Genomic DNA, 4,684 nt, shown 5'->3' with positions numbered 1-4,684 from the left:
GAAATTCGCTAGGAGACAGTCTGGACATACTTTAGTCTTTTGAATGTATCTTTTTACTCATATATCAGATTAATGCAATTCTTAATGCATTGGAAAGCTATCTTAAAGGGTTATAACTTTGTCTCTAATAAGGATTTCCAAATTCGAACTCCTGAAGGCTATACGTGGCTGCCAAGATAAGTCCTAAAATTTAGGCGATTTTTTTATGCGGAAATCAAGAGGACATTAGGGTTTCTTTCTTACCCTATATAAGCATATCATTAGCACGAAATGGAGAGGAGGAAGAGGCACAAGAGGCAGATCTGAAGAGAGGAGAAAATCACTTCCATGGCCACCGTTCGCTTCAGTTTTCTCTGAAAATTTTTGTTGTCCATTATATTTATGGGTAACTAAATTCTCAAGTAGGGTTAAGGATGAACTTGCACATTAGATGGTATTTCTAATTTATTGTTAATTCATGTATTTGATTTTCAATTGCTAAAACTCTTTTGTTTTATCATTCTCAATTCATCGTTGATGTTTTCTTCTCCGAATAATCATAGAATTTATTGTGTTTATGGATTCAGTCATGTTTTTTCTATTGAATGGATTGGTTCTTTGATTATGTTTGGATCAATTATTTATCTATATTGATTTAGTTTTTTGCTGCAATATCGCTTCCTGAGTATATTGTCGTCATTGGATTTTATCAATAGGGGTAGTAATTCACGTTTTTTAAAAGTGGTGAATGTTTTTTCAAAGGGTTACATTTGATTTAAGTTTGGTTTATAAATCTATACCTTCCGATTGGGAATTGCGGGAATTGAGTTCCTAATTGAGTTATCCAATGAATTAAGAATAATTAAAATACCAGATTTGTGCAAGGGATTCCCGACGCTCTACTGTTTGTCAAATTTGAGTACTTTTTCTGTTAATCACTTTGCTTCACTTGAATTTACATTTAAAATTAATCTTTGTTCTCTATTACTTATTTAATATTTTTTCTTTAATTTTTTTGTTCCTCTTGCTATTCTTTTAATTTGTCTCCCTGTGGAATCGACACTCCAAAGCTGTGCTACAACTACCGCGTTATTCTTTGGACGTAATCAAATTTTGGCACCGTTGTCGGGGAGACGATAGAAGAATTGTAAATTAGTTTTTCTTTTCAACAGTTTGTAAAGGCGGTAATTTCGTTCCCTCTTTTAGCTTGCTGAATTTTTTTTTTAGTGTTGCGTTTTTCTCTACCTTGCATGCACAGGTATAGAGATGCCTTGGGTCGGTTTGCTTGTAGATCTGTGTTAGAGTCAGAGTTTAATTTTTCTGATCATTTGTTTGATAATTCTTCTAATTCTGAGAAAATGAGTGAACACGAAGATCAACCCACTAGGACCCTTTAGGATTACCTCCACCCTACACGCACAGCCACACCATCATGCATCATGTTTCCAGCTAATATTCCCCAATTGGATTTTAAAACATGGATGATACAGTTACTCCCTACTTTTCATGACTTGGAAAATAAAAATCCATATGTGCACATTAGGGAGTTTGAGGAAGTAGTTGCGACTTTTCATAGTCAAAATGCAATTGATGACATTGTGAGACTTAAGTTCTTTCCTTTCTCTTTGAAAGATAGAGCTAAAAGTTGGCTATACTTATTGAGACAACGATCTATTGGGTCATGGAATGAGATGACTCAGGTCTTCTTTAATAAATACTTTCCCCAACATAAGACCAATGCTTTAAAAAGGTAAATCTCTACCTTTGTACAAAAGGATAGTGAGACTTTGTATCAGTCTTGGGAGAGATTTAAGGAGCTATTAAGTATGTGTCATCACCATGGATATGAGAATTGGCGCTTAGTGAGCTATTTTTATAAGGGACTTACACCTAGAGAGCGTCAATTTGTAGAGATGATGTGTAATGGTGAGTTCTTACAGAAAGATCCTGATGAGGCCCTAGAATACCTCAATGAGCTTGCTAAAAAAGCTCACACTTGGACTGGACCTAGTGCTACTGAGAGCACAAATAGGTCACGACCTGCAGGAAACCTAAATGGTGGTGGAATTTACCATCTCAGGGAAGAAGATAACCAAAGGCTAAGCTTGAGATGCTCACTAGGGAGCTAGAGGTGTTGAAGAATAAAGACTTAAAGCCAACACACATGGCTAATCATGCAGAGTCTTTTGGACGATGTTTTGTGTGTGGTGGGGTAGATCACCTTGCCCAAGAGTGTCCCACATTTGCTAAGATGAGAGGGATGTATGAGGAACAATGTAATACCTTAGGTATGTACATGAAGCCTGTTGTACCTTTCTCTGATACCTAAAATCCTGGGTGGCGTAATCACCCCAATTTTAGCTGGAAGTCTGAAAACCAGCTACCTGCACAACCCCCTAGATCATATCCTGCACCATATCATGCACCTTCATCTTCTAGGAGTCCTTTAAAAGACACTTTGCATGCTTTTATTGAGGCACAGAGTAAAACTAATCAAAAGTTTGAATCTTTGATTATGCAGGTTGTTGAAGAAAACAAAGAGATAAAGAGTCATATCCAAGATAATGAGCTCCTTGAGTGTGAATGAGCATGGCAAGTTTCCTTCTCAAGCTCAATCCGCACCCCAAGATCAGCATATGGCACAAAAAAATTTAAAAGAAGTCAATGCCATTATGACAAGAAGTGGTAAGTCCTTACACATCCCAACAACTGATAAGCAAGATGATGTTGAAAAGGAACAAAGCAATGATAGCACCGAATTCCCCAAGGATGCTGAGGTAATCAAGAGTCCAGTTAAGGTACCATTTCCTCAACCTTTAAAATCTGGTATACGAACTTTGGATCCTAGTAATGAAATATTGGATAACCTCAGGCAGGTAAAGATTAACCTTCCTCTGTTACATGTTATTAAACAAGTTCCCACTTATGCAAAAGTTCTTAAAGATTTGTGTACAGTTAAGAGGAAGCACCATGTTAAGAAGACAACATTTCTGACAGAGCAAGTTAGTGCTCTAATTGAGCAGCGAATTCCTCCTAAGTACAAGGATCTTGGTTGTCTAACCATTGCATGTAATATTGGGAATCATGAGTTTGGGCAAGCCTTGCTAGATCTAGGAGCTAGTGTTAATTTAATGCCTTATTCCATTTATTTGCAGCTTGGTTTGGGTGAAATTAAGCCTACTTTTATCATGCTTCAGTTGGCTGATCGTTCAGTTAAGAAACCGAGAGGGATAGTTGAGGATGTTTTGATCCAAATTGACAAGTTTTATTATCTTGTTGATTTCTTAATTTTGGACACTCAATCAGTTGTTGAGTCTAACTCTAAAGTTCCTCTCATATAGGTAAACCTTTCCTTGCTACGGCTAATGCACTTATAAATTGCAGGAATTGGTTGATGAAGTTATCTTTTGGAAACATGACCATGGAGGTCAACATTTTCCATATTGAGAAGCAGCCAACAGATGACGAGTGCTACCAAACGTATATGATTGATGCACTCATTGACAAGGAAAGGTCCACCACAGCTCCACCACACTTTCCTCAAGCTCTTTCATGCCTAGCCATGATGTCTAGCCCATCCCTACCTCTCTCACGCACTCTCATACTCTAGGATGCACTGTTCACGGCGTGATGCCACCGTGCTCCACCATTGCAGACCACCATAAGGCCACCTTGAGCCTTTCCAAGACCACGCCTAGCTATTCTCAAGCCCAAACCGCCATTTTATGTTATAGACAGCCATCGTACGTAGTGTTAACCGCCACATATGAGTCCTCCGACGTCTTGATTTTGACGGGCAACAAGCAACGCATGGGTTATCCCGTCAATGGTATAACCCTCTATCTTTCGTTATTTATGTAAATATGTTAGTTAGTTGATAGGTTGTGGACTATGTTGTTAGTAGTTGTGGAGTTCGTTGTGTAGTTGTGAAGTGAAGTATAGTTGTGAAGTGTTGGCTTGACTGTGTAGTGTGCTGTGAAGTATAGGTATGAGGTGTACCGTAGTTGTGATGTGGCACACTGCTGTGAAGGGAGTACATGTGGCATGTACTCCGTGTCATGTAGTGACGCACCATGTGATGTGCATCATGATAATAAGTGATGTAGCGAAGGGAGTACGCATTGTGTAGTGATGCACCGTGTGGCGTGCGTCGTAGTGATGGGTGGAGTAGTGTGAATGGAAGAGAGTGCACATGAAGTATACTCTGTGTAGTGTCATGATACACCGGATGGCGTGTCATGAAGGTTTAGACGGCATAGTTTAGGAGCGTAGAGTGTATGGTGTAGTGTCGAGAATTGTGTAACAGTATCCTGAAGCAGTGGTGATGTGGCCTGTAGTCCAAGGTGACGAGTGTCACCTTGTAGTTGACTTATGGCTGAGAGTATGTGTGAAGTGGTGGAAAAGTATCAAAGTAGTGCAGCAGAAGCATGACGGGCGTCGTGCCGTAACTCAGGATTTGTCTCGAGCTACGTGAAATGACAGAGGTGCATTTGTGGATGCAGTCCTCTTGTTAAGTGTCAGGATGAACTTGTACAGAGCCGGAAAGTAGGAAAAGTCCTATCGATTGGGTCTAAACAAGTTGGTATCAGAGTACGGAGCTTGTTTATACAAGTGGGTGTTCATTGGAATTATAAGTTAGTCTTAGGTGTTAAGAGGGATAAGATACATGTGCCTCTAGCGAGACACGTGTGCCAGACAGGTTTAC

The 4,684-nt window shown here is 39.3% G+C and overlaps 1 non-coding gene across 1 annotated transcript; it reads right to left on the bottom strand.

The window, feature by feature from the left end:
* Positions 1-1,717: 1,717 nt before the first annotated feature.
* On the bottom strand, positions 1,718-1,825 carry LOC122308615. Its single transcript, XR_006242134.1, has one exon. It is a non-coding gene; the product is annotated as a small nucleolar RNA R71 (small nucleolar RNA).
* Between the last annotated feature and the right edge of the window lie 2,859 nt (positions 1,826-4,684).

This window comes from Carya illinoinensis, chromosome 4 (genome assembly GCF_018687715.1).
Source record: "Carya illinoinensis cultivar Pawnee chromosome 4, C.illinoinensisPawnee_v1, whole genome shotgun sequence".
Lineage (NCBI taxonomy): Eukaryota > Viridiplantae > Streptophyta > Magnoliopsida > Fagales > Juglandaceae > Carya > Carya illinoinensis.
Note: the sequence above shows the minus strand (reverse complement) of the source record. Positions and strands in the feature narration are given on the sequence as shown.